The sequence below is a fragment of the Anopheles arabiensis genome, chromosome 2 (genome assembly GCF_016920715.1).
Source record: "Anopheles arabiensis isolate DONGOLA chromosome 2, AaraD3, whole genome shotgun sequence".
Taxonomy (NCBI): Eukaryota; Metazoa; Arthropoda; class Insecta; order Diptera; family Culicidae; genus Anopheles; species Anopheles arabiensis.
The window spans coordinates 73,122,610-73,142,632 of NC_053517.1; the positions used below are offsets into that span (position 1 = coordinate 73,122,610).

At 39.0% G+C, this 20,023-nt stretch overlaps 1 protein-coding gene, 2 non-coding genes and 1 pseudogene across 3 annotated transcripts in view; 2 read left to right on the forward strand and 2 right to left on the reverse strand.

Moving 5' to 3' along the window:
* Positions 1-2,194: 2,194 nt before the first annotated feature.
* On the reverse strand, positions 2,195-2,267 carry Trnam-cau. The gene has a single exon. It is a non-coding gene; the product is annotated as a tRNA-Met (tRNA).
* A 341-nt stretch (positions 2,268-2,608) lies between these two features.
* Positions 2,609-2,680, forward strand: Trnae-cuc. The gene has a single exon. It is a non-coding gene; the product is annotated as a tRNA-Glu (tRNA).
* A 6,318-nt stretch (positions 2,681-8,998) lies between these two features.
* LOC120897483 (protein GDAP2 homolog) overlaps positions 8,999-20,023 on the forward strand; it is a 43,283-nt gene continuing 32,258 nt past the window's right edge. The window contains exon 1 of the mRNA XM_040302418.1: positions 8,999-9,206. The gene's annotated coding sequence lies outside the window, so the exon portion shown is untranslated. The remainder of the gene's footprint in view (positions 9,207-20,023) is intronic.
* Positions 18,647-19,095, reverse strand: LOC120894022 (annotated as a pseudogene).

Below are 20,023 nucleotides of genomic sequence, written 5' to 3' on the forward strand. Positions count from 1 at the left end.
GCTGTGTCGGAGTCTAAATAATACTAGCGAATTCTAAGGTAGGACGGACAATTGCACAATACAGAGCTTTTATACTGAATGGATCTTTGAAGTCTTTCGCAACACGCAAAATGAATCCTAACAAACGGAAGGCTTTTGAAAGTATTGCTTCATAGTGGTTCTGTAACGTTAGTCTGCTATCTAAATGAACGCCTAAATCGCGAATCACATTTTTACGGGGCACTGATCTATCATCAATTTTATAATCCTAAACAATGGGGGTTCTTTTTCTAGTGCAGGATATAACAGAGCATTTAGATATGTTGAGACGCATACAATTTGAATTACACCATGAGTTAAATCGAGTTAAGCAGTTTTGAAGAGTAAAACAATCGGTTTGATCTGATATCGGTAGAAACATTTTCATATCATCTGCATCATAAACAATTTTTCGCAATCTGGTATAATATAAATAACATCGTTTATGAAAATGTTAAAAAGAATACTGCCTTATGGAACCCCGGACGTGTTGGTGAATGGTGCAGATATAGAGGAGGAAATATTCACTGTTAAATGCCTATCACTTAAATAACAGGAGAGCCAATGAACTAGCGCCCCATTTACACCGTAGCTTGATAGTTATGAAATTAGCATTGAGTGATTTACGGAGTCAAAGGCAGCACTGAAGTCGGTGTAGATTACGTCTACCTGTTTACCATTGTCCATTGCAGGATAGCAGGTGCTCAATAAAGAGAGAAGGTTTGTTTCAATTGAGCGGTTGGGTAGAAAGCCGTGCTGATCATTGGAGATTATATTTTTAAAACCACTTGATAGTGTTATCACTACAATTTCATCTAATCAGTCTAATATGCCGCTAATTGATTAGTTTGTATTATTGTAAAGGCTGGCGAAGTAATTTGGAAAAGGATTCATCGTAAATACTATTGCTGAAAGTTGTGAGTTTGATAGAATTACGATACAAAGTTTAACAAAGACAATTATTCCAAGCAAAACTTTACAACTCGTCAATTAATTAACGATTAATGTGTGTCAAGTCAAACCTGTACGTTTCTATGAAAGAGAAATAATTTTTGTTAAAGCTGCTTTCCTACTATAAGGGCTCGAAATGAATCAAGTTGTCCAATACGTTGATTATAAACTATTAAATTATAAACTGGATTTGAATGTGAATGTAAAAACGCGTAAGCCTACCTTTAAAAAAATAAAAACAAGCATTCGTTACTCATATTTATTAAGTGGAAAAATAATTTATATAAAATACGAAAAACGAAAGAAAACTTTTTAACCAGAATGTTGGTATTTTTAAATTGCTGTTGATTTATTCGAATTGCAAATCGCGGGTATTTTTTCATTTTTTCAACGTTAAACAACAACAACACACCTGGTTTGGTGTGACACAGTATTGATATTTTATGAAATGTTTTAAATTAATTGACTTACAGTTCCTAGGCAATATCCATCTCTTAAGCAAAATTGTCTAATTTTCAATGAAATTTGCATGCAATTATTAATTATATCAATTAATATGGTTATTTAAGGTGCAATTGTAATCTGTTAAGGAACCTTTAGAATTTTTGCTTAAAAAACATGAATATAGCTGTTTAAAAAAGTTAGAACGATTTTTATCTAGTGGGGGCAACAACTATACTGAGGTAAAATACACCATAGCAACGGGACAAAATGTAAACATCAAAACAAAGGAAAAAAACATATTTTGAATGAATCAATGCCTACTGTAACAAAACTCAGTTTAGTTTGTTTTTCAACTGATGCATTTTTCCCCGATCTTCTAGGCGTATTATGACCAAGTTCGTAATAGAGATTTTTAAAAAATTTGAATGAGACTAAATCTGCATAGTTATCGAAACATTTACGGGCATTTGGTTTTGTTTCTAATAAAAAAAAACTATGTGTTCCATGAAAAAAATTCAACAAATTTGTTGATATTTCGCGTTTTTGTAAATATAGATCTGTATAATTCTCAGAATGACTTTATTTTAGTTAGCTCTGGACTGCTGATTGCAAAAAGGTTTACGTGGCCAAAACGTGCTATTATTGGAAATCAGAACAGATGCAATTTTTGCCTCTCGAGGTGCAGCATATTATCCCTGCAGCCCCTCTAACCATCGAAAAGTGTCTGGACAGCAAACAGCAAGATGATATAAATTATCACAGTGCTAGAGATTAACACACCTGCCCCGAGTGAGGATCGAACTCACGACCTTAAGATTATGAGACTTACGCGCTACCTACTGCGCTATCGAGGCGATGTTTGATCCCGTTGCTGCATTGCAACGACTCGCAAGGTAATACGTCACACATCATTTCTACGGCACTAATTAGATTTAAAGCGCACGAGACAGTCTATTTACAATTTCGTTCGTATAAATAGAATGCGTTACACGATGATGATCCAGATATTCTCTGCTTCTTCTATTCCATGTGCATATAGCTAAAGTCGCTAACGAAAAAGAATGAATGAATGTAGTCGTGAGACTCAAAATCTCTATACGCCAAACAAACTTTTGATTGACCTGATTTAGTAATAGCTGCTAAAATAAGTTCAATTAGACGATCGACATAAGCCACATGTATTAGAAAAACAACATCCCGTATTGTCTAGTGGTTAGGATATCCGGCTCTCACCCGGAAGGCCCGGGTTCGATTCCCGGTACGGGAAAATGTGTTTTTTATACATAAAGGAATCAATATCAATACATAAAGGAATGCAAGATAAGAATAATAAGGTAAGAGCATACATAGAGCATACTCGTGCAACACTACAGGTATCGACGTTACAAAAAACCTATCACTAATGTGTTTTTTCAGTTATTCTACACCTAAAAAGGATGCTAAGACATAATTCAGTTATAGTGCCACAAGGTAGTATGGTAGTGAGTTTTTTGTTTAAGTTAAATGTTGAAGTTAGAACAGTATGTTGTAAATTATAAAACGGTAGTTAATTGAAAGTATTTACTCTTGGAATTGGAATGGGACGAAAATCTAGCACACTCATATTCAAAATCATATTTATACTATGAAATAATAAGTTTAAATTAATAAAAAATGGCAATTTGCTGATAGCCATTCAGCTAAACAACAAATATCCTACGTGTGGAATATGAGAATTATTTCTGAAAACCCGCGACCGTTTACTTATGACACGCGGGGTCAATGTTTTTTCGCGCAACAATCACGCCCATTCATTGTTGTGGTTGAACCCTTTGCCTTTGTTCGGTAGCTTGTCGCCAGCTCGATGATTTGCCGCATAATTGTGCGCTTGCTAGGCAGCTACAGCTTCTACACCGCGACAACCTTCCCTTCCGCAACGGACCAACGGTAATTATGAGCATTGTTTCGGGTGGTGGCCTTTCCACCCTCACCTCCACTAATGCGTGTACTTGCTTGCTTGCTTGCTTGCTCGTTGTACCTGTGTGAGGTCTGCGCACCCGGCACCAGCCAGAGGAAATTTGGCGTTCAAAAACAAAAAAAGTGACAAAAAGCATCCTAAACATGAAACTGAAAGGTTCGAAGGCCTCAATTGTTTGCCGGAACAAGGTGCTAGGAGTAACGTTTTGGACAGTCTGTCAACAAGTTCAAGTTCAATGTCTCTTCGTCGGCAGTGTTGCTGAAACAAAGCCGATCTGTGTTGATTTGAATAATAAAGCAAACGTTGCTATAGACCAGAATCGAACAATGCTTTGATGAATAATGTTACAAGTTTAGCGTTGAGGATGGACTCATTATGCATTTGACTGGTAGGATAAACACGGTTACCATATACACTTTGCTAGACGATCGCTTCTTAGTTGGTGTGTTACCGGTCAATAACCGAATTATGTTGAGCTGAGATGAAATCCGAATGGGATGGAAAAATAGTTTGGCAAAATTAATGTTACTACCAATTCCACTTACTTTGTTCCCTAACGATTGTAGTGCTAAAAAAGTGTTACCTCACAACAACTTTCCCAAGATATCGAGCCTCACCCTTAGATAGCCTTTAGCCTGATGTGCCTTGGAATAGACCTATGTGCCTATGTGAGACCTGGATGAATCCTCACACGATGCAAAAGAATCTTAGCTCTAATCGATTAAACCAGTCATGAGCAACCAGATGTCCGAGGACCACATGCGGCGCATGAGCCTCATAATTACGGTCCGCGGAACAATTTTTAAATGTTACATATCGACGGGAATTCAAATATTTCCCTTCATATTTGCCGCAACAACCGTAGTAAATAAAGGACTGCCTTAACCACTAATGCGCTTCACAGTCAATGACTTATTGTTTAACGATAGTGAGATGTTGAGAAGATCATGATAAAGCAAGGGTGTGTCACGCGACAGGCTCAGAATCCTTTTGGGATAAACCGGAGAAATAAGAAATGCGTGATTAATAATAATACAACTTGTGATGCGTCGTCTTCGTTAGAGAGTTTGGTAAATATTTAAATTAAACATTTTTAATTTTCTTACACAAAAATAGCTTTGTTTTACAGCTTGTAGATAAGAAAATTCAGAGAATGCCACTTTCATTTTTTATTATGCTGGAATTCTACCTCATGGTATTTTGTCTGATACCTAATTGCTTCTAGTTAAAGGATTATTTATATCTGATTAACTTAGTTAAATCCGAATTGCGTCCTTGTGCAAAAGGCTACCGTGACAACGGGAACGGATGCAAACGAAACGGGATGCAGGAACTTCATCAAACATATCTGAGACATTATGTATCTTATGTATCCTAAGCCCTCCGAGGGATAATACAGGCTCTCCCATCCAACTCCTATTCGGACACGTCCTCGTCGTGCAGAGTGGTAACATGTGCCTCCATATATCCTAGCTTGGGTACGGGCTGGATCCAACCCCTTCGGGCGGATGGTGGCATATGGCGAACCAGGAGGGGTGTGGTATCCCAGGAACGAAACTACGGGTGCCTGAACGGGGGGGCAACCCGACGCGAAATAAAACGGGCACGTGGGCGCAGGGCCAGTCACCCAGTCTCATGGAATAAACGACTACAGAAAGCACCAGGGATTTACGAAACGGACCTAACGTCATCTACCCCATATACAAGAAGGGAGACAGGTTGGACTGCAACAACTACAGGGGTATTACGGTGTTGAATATCGCCTATAAAATATTCTCCCTGATCCTTCAGGACCGCCTTGTCCCGCACGTCGAAGAAATAGTCGGAATCTATCAAAGAGGATTCCGAAACGGAAAATCAACCACTGATCAGATCTTCACCATGCGGCAGATCTTGGAGAAGATGGCTGAATACAGAAACGACACATACCATCTCTTCATAGACTTCAAAGCCGCATATGATAGTATAGCCAGGGTAAAACTGTATGACGCTATGAGCTGTTTTGGAATTCCGGCTAAACTGATAAGGCTAGCTAGAATGACTATGACCAACGTCACATGCCAGGTGAGGGTGGATGGAAAACTCTCAGGACCTTTTGCTACCACCAAAGGTCTTCGTCAGGGGGACGGGCTTGCCTGTCTCCTATTCAACCTGGCGCTAGAGAGGGCCATCCGCGACTCGAGGGTGGAGACTACGGGAACCATCTTCTATAAGTCAACCCAGATCCTGGCATACGCTGATGATATAGACATCATTGGTCTGCGGCTCTCCTATATAGCAGAAGCCTACCAAGGGATCGAGCAGGGGGCAGAGAGCCTCGGATTGCAGATAAACGAGGCAAAGACCAAACTGATGGTGGCAACATCAGCGGGCCCACCAATAAATAATCCGAATCTACGTAGGCGTGATGTACAGATAGGTGAACGCACTTTTGAAGTCATCCCAAAATTCACCTATCTGGGGTCAAAGGTCAGCAACGACAACAGTATGGAAGCTGAGTTGCGCGTAAAGATGCTGGCTGCCAACATCGTAAGTAATTGTATTGACATTTTAGTCTTGAATATCTTATGGTCGTGGAAGGGTTTATGTAATTTGAGAGTTCATAAAGTTTTTAATATGTTTCGAATGGAGCGTTTCAACTTGGGGCAAAATGGTCGGTATGTGTTGTCAGGAGTAAAATGATATGGCTGAGGTCCCTACAATATATTAGCTTTATATAAATAAAACTGTGCTCTATAAGTATACATGAGTATACATACATAAATACAGACAAGAAAATTTACTTACGCGTGAATTATTGAAATATTCCAGTATTTTATTATATTATTTAACAAAACACTTTAATACTAAACATAAATCTCTATTCTCACAATTCTATCAAGATGCAAGAGTTAAAGTTTAAGTAGTTAAAGCTAAACTAAAGCCTAAAGTTAAATGTTGTGGTTGATTTTGCCTCTTTGTTTTGGTGTGTTTTGACAATTGATGTATGGCGGTTTTGCCTCATAGTGAGACCATTTTGCCCGCACAATACATGTTCACAACTTTTAATGTTAATTTTCAAATCTCGTTTTATTCATTTATATTTTTTATGTGTCTACTTCTGATTGTTTTTCATGAATAAGATGTTGAAGCATCGATGGCCATCAAAACATCAGTATAAAGTGATTTACTCAATGAGATACAGAGCAAAATCCTTAACAGTGCCATTTTACCCCGCGTTCCCCTACAATCAGAGTCATTTTGATGACTAAAAGATGCTTTAGCGTGGATTTGTATTGAATTTTTCAAACTCAAAGTTATTGGAGAGAGTAACGTTAGATAATTGCATTACGGTAATAAGTTAATACAAAATTAAATAAAAATATGTAAAGAAGCATGTGCTTTGTCAGTTATTTTAAGTGAAGGAGGCGCACGGTGATCTGAAAAATGAAAGTGAAAAAATAAACGAGAAACATAATGCTCATCCACTGAACAAGATTTTTGGACAGTGTGCACGGATCATTATAAAAAATGATACAAATTTAAAAGCCATAAATAAATATTTGAAAATTCTTTAAAAAGCTAACAAAAACAATTTATGACATTTCTTTTGAAATATTGCTATGATAAATAACATAACAAATTTTAAAATTATATTTGTTTAAAGCTGAAAAATAATAAAAATACAAATTTATGTATTGTTTGAAATGAAAGCAAAAAAACATGTTTTTGTTCTGAACTTACGAAAACCTTTTGTTTTATTTAGATACGAAAATAATATTAAATTGATTAAAAAAATAATCTGACCAAAACGTGGTGGTGACGCTACCATGGTTTCTGATTTGAACGGGAACAGTGGTACATTTTTCGGTCATCACAAAGGTTAACAGTAGCGTAATTTAACTCAGGTTACTGGTTTTCTCATGTATTTTTAGAAACATTACCAGAATGCCATTCGACTGCATTGGAAGTTATTAGTTTTATTGACAAGAAAGAGGAATTCTTTACAGCTAAATTATTTGACTAATGAAATGTTCACAGTGGTAAAAATTTATGAATAAGTTAAAAATTTACACAGAATTTGTAATATAATGTATCAAACATTCTGCACGATGTTTTAGCTTAAACAAATCAACAATGAAATGTTTGATTATTAAGCACTAAATAATGAAAGTGTTTTTCGAAAGGACTTGCAAGATAAGTGTAATAGATTGAATATTAGAATGTTTAATTTAAAAATCAACATTAATTTGAAACAGTTATGTGATTATCATGTTTAAATGATTGATGAAGATTTAAACTAAAGTTTATTCTTTTTACTAGGGGAAGGTAGGTAATGACGGCCAATGAAAATGAGTTTTAAGTTTCTATAGATTTTTAAGTTTGTTTTTTTTTTATTATTTAAAAACATGTTTTTTCGTACTGTTTTAAAATGTTCGGGGGAAACGGACACCTGGTATGAGAAAAATTCACACTATGAAGGGTAAAATGGACACATACGGACAATTTGTTACCCCATAGAATCTGTTATCTTTTACTGAATGATGTCAAATCAATGTCTCTTCTTCCTGTTGTACCATTTTTTGCATATTTCATTGCTCTCTCTAGTTGCTGGATGGTTTAAGTATTCCGGTTACCCTAACTTCAGGTGTGTGATGCCATCTGTTCATTAGAAATTGATATCAGAAGTAAATTTAATAAAAAAATGTTGGTGTCCGTCTTTCCCATTTTGTTGTAAGACTTCTAAACCAACAGAAAACATGATTTTTCAACAGCTTTCATTGCCATTCTTGCCCCAGAGTTAATCTAAAAAATCACGACAATTCATTGATGTGATAAAACATTCGTAAATATGAATCATGCATGTTATAGATCTTAAGATCCGAAGAAGTCAAATTAGATCCTGAAGGGTGCGTACATTTGAATATTGGTTTTGATTATTAATTTAATCAATTTAGCATATATCATGCCAAAACTTTTCTCGAATATGTTATCATACTTTCAGTTTGGATGTTAAAGTTATTCAATAATTACTTTTATCATGTATTTATGAAAAGTGTCCATCTTACTCGCCGTTTTCGTCTTTTCCTTCCGTTCCTTACTTATTCAATTCGTTTCTAAATATTGCGTTACTTATTCTAACTTATTTATACTTATAATATGTATATGTATACTTAAACTACTGGATTTGATCATACCGTAGATAATTGAACATTTGTCGTCATTTGTTAAATAAATTCAGATACAAAAACTCTATAAGAAAATATTGCTCAAAACATTTTTTCACAAATTATTCAACCTCATTATTCTACATTCGATTCTTCTACTGATTGTTCTAAAAATGTCCGAATGGCGAACCACATTTCAAACCGTTGGTACTGTACGACACGTCTTTGGGCAATAAAGGATTTATTTTTTTTCTAGCTCGCTCACCTACTACTACTCCAACATAGAGAGCGGACAACGTGGGCGATAAAGCAAAAGAGAGAGAGAGAGAGAGAGAGAGAGAGAGAGAGAGAGAGAGAGAAAAGAGAAATTAAGTTTACTACGAATGCTCAGCTTTTCTCGGAGCAAACAGTTGCCCAGCAGCCTTGAGTATATCCTAGCGATTGGAATCTCCGGCAAGATGCCACACTCCCACGGTTGAGTCGTTCAGTGGCCGTCGTCCGAACAGGAAGCCAGTGCCAGTGTGTGTCAGTCCGACGTCTCGGCTAAAACGGCTTGAAAGAAAGCAGAAAAAAAGAAAACGAAACCGCGCCCTCCTTCTTCACCCATAAACGCAGCAGGACCGACCGTGTCTGTGTGTGTGTCTGTGTGTCTGTGTGCGCGCGCGTGTGGTTGTGCGTTCCGATTGTGAGTGAGTGACAACTTTCCACCCTCTCAAACAAAAAAAAAAGAAAAGAAAAAAAGCTTTCTCGTATTCGATTTTCCAACTAAAGGCACCAAAAAGAAAACAACCTTCTTTCGCTGAGGCTCGCGTTAAAAAAGAGTGATTTAGGATAATCGTTTTTAGTTGCGAAATATATTCATCATCCACGCGTGTGTGTGTGTGTTTTTTTGGCCAACATTGCTGCTGTGGAACGTTCCGTGTGCCGTGCGCCGTGTTTGAAGCAAGTGCAAGTTGTGGTGCAGTAAGGAGAGGGTAGGATCACGACAAAGGCATCTACTTCCTCTCGCGGAAAGGATATTGGTTGATCAAGAAAGGGAAGGAAGGAGGGGCGAATGGAGGATTCGTTTTTTATTCACTCCTCCCTTTACCAACCGAAAAATGCTGCCCACGGACGAGAAAAGCTTGCCCGCGCTCCTCCGGATTGTACTCAAAATGAGGGGAAGGGGTTGGGCGGCACAGGGAACTAGGGGCTAGGGGGAAAATCGTGCCCTTAAAGAGACGAAACATCAATTGATTTTGCACGTTTGTACCGATTTTTATTTGCAACGTTCGAACACGTTCAAAGAAAACATGGCAGCTGCAGCAGCGAACAGCAACAGCGCCGAGTGTAAGAAATGGGCGAGACAAGTTTGAGTATAAAAGTAGAGCACCGTGTTTAAAGCCAAACAACACCGGAGGGCAAAGCCTAAGTAATACAGCTCACTTCATACACAAGGCACGCGATGGGTGGAAATTAAATAACCATCTTCCAAGCGAGTGCGTACGTTCGTTCCGTCTTGCGAGTGACGAATCGTTCAGAAGAGTTGTAAAACAGCAGATCGTTACGTGGCAGCAGAAGCCCGACTCAGTGTTTTCCTTTCTAGCTGTGTTCGTGCACGGGCTACAGGCTCGCACACTGTACGATTCAATGTTTTATCGAGCATTTATTGCCATTTTGCTCCGTTCCTGTTCCCAACCAAGTGTTGGCTGTACCATTCGCAGCACCTTGGGCCCTTTCGCTTTGATGTTCGCCCGTGCTGGCTGATTTTGATCTTTGTGTGACATTTATGCTTTTGCCACCATCATCATCATCATCATCACCATCGCCATCATCGTTACCATCGAGTTGCTAGTGTTGTTTTACCCCCATTGGTATCGCTGGCTGTGGGAGGCAGCAAATGCCCCCCTTACCAAAGAACACAAACAAATATCGGAGAGTTCCCGCTCACAAACGGCAACGGAAGGAAGTTTAGATGCTTTCGCTAGTGCTGCTTACTTCAAACGCTCGCACAGTGGGTTTCCCCTTTCCCAACTGAAAAAGGAAAAACCCCAAGAGCAAGAGAGCGTTTGAGCGAGCGCTTGTATTGGGGAAGCAGCAGCATGTTCATACCATTAAAAGCCCCCTCGTAGTAGAACACGTTCACTGAGAGAACAAACGTAACAACGTTTGTGTGTTCCATGAATACATCAAGAAAGCGGGGGTTTCTTTTAAATTAAACGGAGCTAGTTTTGTCCAACACGGATGTGGCGACGGTTTCGCACCGAGGAATGGGTGAAGTTTTCGAAGCGTAGCACTGCCAACTGCCTTCTGTACCTGTGCAACAGATGATGATGATGAAGATACTGATGATTCCTTCATGTGTGACGTTCGCGAATGTCGCGAAACACACCTTCACTCACACACACACAAACGTGCGTGCGCCCTGTCTTTGGGTCTGGTTGGCAAATTTGGCCGCCCTTCCCGTTGACACGTCAAAGCCAAACAAAACGCCCTGTAATTGCTCGCCCTGCGATGGGCTCGTTACGCAAGGTACACTCAGTGATGGGGAAAAATCGATACCCGCACATATCAAAACATCAGGTGAACTCTTTTTTTCTTCTTCATTTTTGGTTTACGGCTCAACGGTGTGAAGTGAGATGCTTAGCGGAGAATTTTGGGGTAATTATTCACCCGTCCGTTCGGACCGTCTGGTAGGCGCGCACGTAATCGATTGATTGCCTTTGCACAAGCGGTGGTTTGCAAATATTGCTGTCAGTGGACAGAACGCTGAGACGGCTTAGTCTTAGTGTACGTGAACGGCGCATGTAGTTTCACAATTTGGCGAGTTTGTGTATGGAATGCAGGTAACAGTTATTGTAAAAGTTACATACGATCACATACGATTACATACGATCGTTTCATGCCGTTGTCTGTGTTTGAGGTTGCTTCAAATGATTTCAAAGAATGTTACATAAACAAGCGCCATTTAGGCACAATGAACCATTCAAGAAAATGAAGACAACAGATCGTCCAGCTGGCAAGATTTTGTTCTTTCGTTTGGTAAATAAATAAATCAATGTTTGCTTTGCACATTCATCCTTAAGTAGCTGTGTTTTTTTTGGCTCGATTTAAAGCAGCATAAAATTATGCAATGTGAACAAACAAGCATAGTATTTTCTGAACAGTAGTAAACTATTTTTGTTTCCAAAGTCATTTAAGTACTTGGTACTATTTGCATCCTTTTTGTAGCAAAAGGTAAATAGCTTCAAGTTTTGTGCTGAATTTGAGTATGATGTGTCGTAAAGTTTTTTCTCTCTTAGACTAAAACGACCGGGTCGTTACTACTAAATTACAAATACATTTAAAAAAAATTTTCAGCCTATTTACAAAAGAAGAATGATAAAAAAATAATAATTCATGCAAATGTTTCTATTCTATAAAATGTAACACTTAGCTTCAACGATTCAATGCTCATTTCTCATGAGTAAAAATTATCTAAAATTATGGAATTTTGTATGCCATGTTAAGTTAGACAGCATTTATTACAATTTTATGACAAAAAACACCCAAACACATTACCGAAAGACCTTTCAAAACATCGTTTTACAGCTTATGAGACTCCACATCCATACCTAATATATTGTCCCGTGGTACTTTCGTCAACTCGAACGACTCTATAAAACACGCCCGTAATGGGTTCAAGCCCCGAATGGACCGTCTCCCCGTAGTAAGGACTGACTATCCGGCTACGTTGTATTGAATAAAGTCTTGAAAGCCTGTATAGGGGTCGGCATGCCCGCGTAGGACATTTACGCCAAATAGAAGAAGAACAAGACCTAATATATGAGTAAAGCTAATACATCGAATATATTAAATTCTTCCCTCACTGATTCTTGTGCTTACATTTCACTTTTTCAATTTTCGACTAATTATGAAGCACATCCAAATGTTCACAGACTGGATCGGACGTAGACAATAAAGCTTTGTAGAATAAAGCAATGTGAAGCTATATAAAATGACCAATCAACTTGTTTATTTTATGGCCCACATTACGCTTCGTACCGTGGCTATTTATAATCCTTTGCATGAAACGAGACAAACAAACAAGCTCTTTTTTCTGACCCCAATGTTGTTGCTGGTTTTTCAGCTTTGAAGTTATTGCGCTTTGCTCTAAGGTTCAATCGATCGATTGAAAAAGTTGTACCAAAAAATAAAAACGCTATCAAGTACAGGGATAACATGCACTACTATTCAAGAACACTAACAGCTGAGGTGATCAATCAAACTACACGTGACATTGAATAGAGCCTGAAATGAATGGAACGGCGGTTTACATTATGAAATTATATTTACATAGGATTTTTTTTGGTGTGCGGGCTAGCGATTTGTTCCATTTGCTTCGTCCAAAATCGTATCTGGCGCCACACGTAAAGTGTCAACATACGTCTTATTGTGCCTATTGTATTTCGTTCGTGATCGTGATCCCGATGCAAGTAGTCCTTCGAGCTTTAACAATGCACGTTTAGCAGAGGTACATTTGTTGGTGGAAACTCTACCATACACACACACATACATATCTGATGGCTGTCCCACGATTTTCTCTCTTGTTATACTCTCTCTCTCGCTCTATCTCTCTTAAATCCTTCTCTTTATCTTTCTCTCCTTTTCTTTCTCTCTCTCTCTTTCTCTCTCTCTCTTTTTCTTTTCTCTCTCTCTCTTTTATGGTAGCTAATTTTATGAAACTAAGATACTCTGAGTAGAAAATAAGGCTTCGTTTCAAAATACGTACGCCTATTCTGATCAATCTCTCACTCTTTCTCTCTTGCCATATTATTCGCTTACGTGGGAGTACCATCTGTCAATAGAAGCATTTTAGCACTGCTTTTGAATTGTGCGTGCATGTGTGTGTGTTTCATCGTGTTTTGTCCTCATTGCTCACAAACACAGCACCATTCGAATGGGAACATGTGGTTTCTACCTTCATCCAATAGGTCCTTGGTAAATTCGTATACTGGGCGCCTCCATCGGTGTAGTGCCAAGCGTGGGCTGTACGTGTGCTATGCTGCGAAAGTAGTTTGTGTGTGTGTGTGTGAGGCTCATTCTGACAGCAAACAGAAACAATTTCTCATTGCTAGCATATAGCTGTTCTGTTTGTGTATGTGAGTGTGTGTGTGTGTGTGTGTGTGTGTGTGTTTTTTTAATACATTCGTTCTTTTTCTCTCTTTCCCTTCCACCGTCACTCCATTCCCTCCCGAAGGCTTTTGTCTCGGGCTGTTGTGTCAATGTTGTTCCACGGCTGTTCAGGCCGCGAGCTTTTTCTGCTAGGCTGGGAAAACTGTGGAAATAAAAGAAAAGTACGGTGGTACTTGGAACGTCTATCTGTGTGTGTGTGTGTGTGTGTGTGTGTGTGTGTGTGTGGGCGCGTGGGAGTACATGGAAGGACACCAAGGCTTTCCTGCGTTGGTAGCAGTGCAGCCCTCTTGTGGTCGTGCGCTATCTTTGTGCTATTTGTGCTTGACGGTTGGTTTCATTTCTGTTTCTTATTCCCCTTTTTTGTTTTGTTTTTTTTTTATAAATTTTTCCTCAATGGCACAAGTCCATCATCATCATTTTCTGGCGTGAGAGTGAAGAGAAAAGAAAAATTAGACAAAAAAATGCATATACCGCAAACAGACGGCGGTAATGAAACGAAAGGACGAAAGGGACCATCGCAGTGGCACGAAAGGGAAAAGGTCACGTTCACTTTGATCATTATGGGACTTTGTTCATGTATGTGTATGTGTTTGAATGAGTTTTTTTAGTGATGGTAGATGTGATAAAACGACAGTTTATTTAACTTTGTCATTTTTTTCATCATCATCTACGCGCGTTTACTGTATGTGATTGATGATTTTATAATTGATGTTTGATCAATTATCTGTTTCGTAAGTTAATTTTCAGTTTTCTATGTTTATATCAACATTTTGATTATTACATTGTGTAGTATTTGTTTTAATTATACATTTAATTATATTATTTTTATTATTTTATATATTTTTTATTTATAATTTGAATAACCACACTTCATTATAAGGTTGAAAATCTAACGAACGTTGAACATATTCAAGTTTCTAGGGAACAAAAAAAACAACATTCTTAAAACAGTTTGTTCTCCGAGGGCCAATTTCAGTAGCACTGTCCACACAGCATTATCAACAAAACCCTCCACGCCTTTCCGTGACAATCTCCCCACTTCGCGCCCAGTTCGAGAAATGATCACATAAACGATTACAAGGCTACGTGTCTTTTGCTTCGTTGATTCATCACCGTAGTTTTCCCATCTTTGCATCGCCAAATCTCTCCACCAAACAGCTTTTCTTTGCTCTTCATTCCGATGCGAAGATAAATTGCGCCCCGTGTGGATGGGGGAATACATCCACTCTGTCCTGATTTCGGCGCACCATCCATCGTTTGGCACAGATTATCTTCCCATGGGCCATGATTTAAAATGCATACAGGCCGATACAGGAATGCTGGCGAGAGCGGTTGAGCAAACGGTATTTGTGTGTGTGTTTATATGTTTGCAAGGAAACCCCTTCGTTTCTGCCCTCCCTCTGTCGCCAGTTCGCTTTTGCCCAGCAAATGGATGCTGAATGTCTTGTCAGACATTCTGGAGCCAAATGGTGCGGCTTTTACATTCGCGCACATGTGCCGTATTTGATGAAGCAGAACGTCGCCATCAGGACCGTTGGGTTTCATGCTGGCCGTTTTGCTTCGTTCTCTCCTTCCCTCAACGGAACACCATCAATCGGTGCGGGCTCGTACGTAGTGCTAGTCCTTTTTATGTCCAATCACCGAAAGAGTTTCTGTGTATGTGTGCGAGTTTATCTGAAACTAGTATTCGTTCGTTACACAACCCATTGGAGCAAAATGACGAGCAACCAAACGACAAATTAGGGCCACTTTGCTCTTGTCTCTTGGTGCCGGTGGCCACCACGAACCACGAAGATGTCCGGGCTGAAGAATGCTGCTTTTGTTTAAAATAAATGGAATGCGATGTTGATCGAGCATTCGAGATAGGAAAATATGATTGCAGCACTCTCAGCACCATCGTTCACCCGACCATGTTCCCACCGTTCGGTTTCAGGTTTCTGCATGCCTGCCAGCAGTGCATGGGAAATGGTAGCGTTTGTGTGAGCTTGACATTTCTATTTGATAAACATTTTCGTTTCGGACGACTGAACCCTGAATTCGTGAAAGTGGTGGCTATTTTTTTTCTTTTCCGTTCGAAAGATGGTGGATAAACAATGCCATTTGCAATAACTCAATTTCATTCAAAGGAAGGCACACATTGCTTGAGATTTCGGTACAGTTTTTGCTGGTTTACTGTTACAATGATTATTGATGATAAAGTGTATGGTTGATTGTTTGGTGATAGTTCCAGTACGTTATCATAACTAGCTATTTAGATGAAGTAGGATAGATATGCTGAATTGCTACTGACAAGAACGGTTTTGTTTGGTACTGAAGTAATAAAAAAAATACAGACTTATATTAGAAGTTCTTACATTGGTGTTAAATCGAAATAGAGCCTCATAACAAATAATAAAAACTAACTGTATAAAAGGTTGAATTGATGTTGTAGAAGTTAAGACGCGTAATTATTTTTAGACGATTTTACAAAATTTAGTTAAAAAATTTGTTCAAAAAGCACTGTTGTAACGATATTACTTTGACATTTTACCACATATCTGATACTGATCGAATACTCCAGACAATATGTCTAGTTCCAGGCCCATTTATTACTTGCTTTATGAGATTTGAAGTTATAATTTGGTTTTCACATCAAACTTCAATCATCAAAAACTGAAGAACTATCAAAGGAACAAAGTTGCTCAAACTCATGAATAATTTTTATAACATACAACATTTTATAACAGACTTTAAACATGAACATTCGTTGTAACGATCAATGAATCACTTTAAAAGAACTTAAATACCCCTAACATGCATTTCGATTCTGTTGATGTCGTTGTAACAACTTTCGCTAGAATCATGGTTAATTATTAAGAAGTCAAGCACTATTCTCTCACAGCCATTATAAATCCATCAGCCTGTGCATGCCGTTCAAGGCGACAACCTTGCAACAGGTCGTTTGATAATAACTAAACATCTTATTATCACAGTTTCAGTTCACCCAACCTCAAGGCACACTTGCCATGTGCTCCCCTTTTGTTTAAACTGCTTATCATATTTTTGCATACATTATCACTTCACGGTGCACCGGATACTGCACTCGTCGTCGTTCGTGGTGCATCGTAGTCCAGGTGCATCAGTAGTCACATTCAGTACTGGCCGTACGTAGCCCTTGGTGAGCAGCGTTCTTTCTCTCCAGTTCTCAAAAACGCTCGTTCGGAAAATAAAGACACCATTAACGTTCCTTTAGAAGCTCGACGTTTGTGTGTTGTAGCCTTTTTGTTTTCTCGCTTCATCGTTAAAATAGTGTGTGTTTTACGCGTACCAAACGTATTTGCATACCAATTTGCTTTCTCGTTCAAAATTGCTACCACACTTTCTCGAATTGCTGATTTTGCCTTTTGCGACTTGCCGGGGCCGTCCTTGTGTTCCATTTCCGGTGATTTGTTACATCCGTCTACCTTCTTACACCGTGGAACGCCTCCCGAGCTTTGATTCTTTTATCAGAGGGAGGTGTAGGAGGTAATAAGCACAACTGCACCGTCGCGAGTGATAGCTTGCCGCAAAAACGGTTGACATTAACGCGTCATGTTCGCTGCAGCAAAAGCGGTAAGTTAGCGTGAAGCCACTAGAGCCGACCAATCGATAAGCCGTCGTTTTTGTGCCATGACGGGCTGAGTGACTAAGAGAAGGTGAAGGAGGAGGAGGAAAGGGAGGAGGAGTAATAGTAGTAGTACTCACTTGACAACCCCGTTCCACCTTCTAGAGCAATTCCACTCAAGACTGGTGTAAAAAATGTTGTCTACAAGGCCAAGATTTCATTCGGAACGAACGTCTTCCCCGCACCACGAACATGTTCAGTGTTGGTGCAACCTTTGCTAAAGCGAGGGATTCCTGTGCTTTCCATTATGTGTATATTATGTGCAAAAATGAGTTAAGCTAATAGTAGCCTTTGAAATATCTCTAAATGTAATCTCTCGCACCCTGGTGAGCAATTTATCGATTAATTTGTAAAATAGCAGGCTGTTATTCCTTTTCCGTGGTTGTTGAATTTCACCGCTTGGATGAAGCGAACGTTGCTAGAAAGGGGATGAAATGATTACACTAACCTTAAATACTACCTGAAGGACTTGCTGGTGTTTATTTGGTGCCACGCTTCCTAAGACTGTTGAAAATGTCACAGTAATCTTTCGATATTGTATGGTCCACTTCCTTTCGTACACTGCCGTTTGCTTTTCTTATCATTTTGTAGTTTGTGCCTTTTTCTCTCAAATCTACACCGTTGTGCAATAAATATCTGCAGAACACCTCGTTCGTTGAGTAATTGTTAGTGGCGGTTAGTAAATAAATTGGAAACACTGTGGTTGGTGTCGAATGGTTGGAATGGAAGCACACGTCGGACGTGAAACGTCGACATCTTTAAATTGCTCACGGAGGCCTTTTTTATGTGTCGTGTAGGGTGAAGTTACTGTTTAATTGCTACAGAGCGTATTGTATACATCCACAGTAGTTTTTTTCCCACACAGCACGGTTATTGAACAGTTTCTGAGGTCATATTAACTTGAAAGTTTTGGTTACTGGTAATATTGGTTCTACGAAAATCAAATCTAGACAAAATGTAAGCAAAAAGCTCTATAATGGAAGTGGCGTGATGAAAGAATATGATCAATTATCTGGATTTCGAAGCCAATTACAAGAAGCAGTAGCGGATTAAGGGTATCGGGGGCCCTAGGCGGTAAGACGAGTTGAGGCCCCCTGTAAATGGTAAATGGTGTTCGGGGGGTGGTAGCGTCGCTAGTACTCTGTCCATACGGCATACTATAGAATGGCGATCTACGAGGCCCCTAAATCGGCAGGACCCCAGGCGACCGCCTAGTCCGCCTACCGTTAGATCCGCCACTGACAAGAAATATGTTTCTTCCATTCCAAAGCGTTTAATGATGTGGATTCGCACAAAGGAATCTCCTGCTGGTTTTAGCGGGATGTGCTGCAATTACAAAACAAACAACGCAATCTTCAGCTCACGCCGCGTGGTGCGGGTATAGATGACTTGGGCATGATGTTGCACGACCAGCTTGATCAGCCCCTTTTGGCAGAGCTCACGCAGGCCTCGCTTGGCCAGCGATCCACGAATCTTCAGCCTTTCCGACACAACCGATGGGGTGATTTTTAGGCAGGGACCTCCTTGTAAAGTTTGTCGCACGTGGCTTTGTCGAATAGGGCTTGGTTGTTGAGCTTGTCGCAAACCTTTCCCTTGGATCTCTTTTTCTTCTTGGCATTTCCTCCGAATCCTCCCTCTTTCTTCTTGCGGGTCTTTTGCAGCTGTTTCGCCGATCCCTTGGTATCCTTCTTTGGAGGTATTTTGAAGAATGGACTCGAAAAAAAGTTCCAGTTACTACTTACCAATGTAACAGTCAACTTTTTTAAACTTGGGGCGTTCATGCTTTTTGTGTTGTATAGGAAATAATCTAACATCCATATCATTCTTAGTTTAAATATAATTTTTTAGTGTTTTTTAGATGATATCAGTATCATGTATTTTTCGAGAAAAAAATCTATTTAAAAGGTTATATTTATAGTTTTGAGTAAATTAAAACATAACATACATGACATAACATTAATTCTAAACTGAGTTCTAATCCTTTATGCACTAATTATCCTAATTGTTCTAATTCTATATGTGCCATGCAAATTGCCTACCGTAAGGCGTCAACAAACGCTTTCCAGTTGATATTCTATATAGTTGTATGTTTGAAAATAGAAAGTATGTGTTTCTATGGAAACTGTTGCACCAATTAAAGCTACAATAAAACTAAGTAATATACAATATAATTTAGGCTAAACAGCCTTAGTTTTTCAAAACTTGAACAATTTAAATTAAAGTAAAACAATGTATTTGCAAAAATACAACAATAAAAAGTGTTTACATCCAGCTTAACCACTCACATTCTAAGCTCCTTAGCCATTAACATACAACGATTAACATTACATACATACATTAACATTATTTTGTTGTGCGGAACAAATAACAAAACAAAAGCGTACACATTTTTAACTTCCACCGCATGTACAACAAAGAATTTCTTTCTTCTTTCGCAGTAGCGTGCCTGGCATCATCAAAGACATGCAAGAAATAGTTCAAATCCTAAATGAACCTTGCTGTCGGGTTGCCGTACACAGTGCTTTCCTTTATTCAAATTTACACGCAATAACGCACTTTAATGTGGCTTGGAGGGTAATTATGAGTGTTAGAAACTAACAAAGAAACCGAATTTTTTAGGCTTAGGCGTGGTGCCAAAAAATTAGTTTTTATTTTATGCGTTTTGTGGCTTGTTGTCTCGGCGAGTTCGTTTTACTGAAAAGGGCCGAA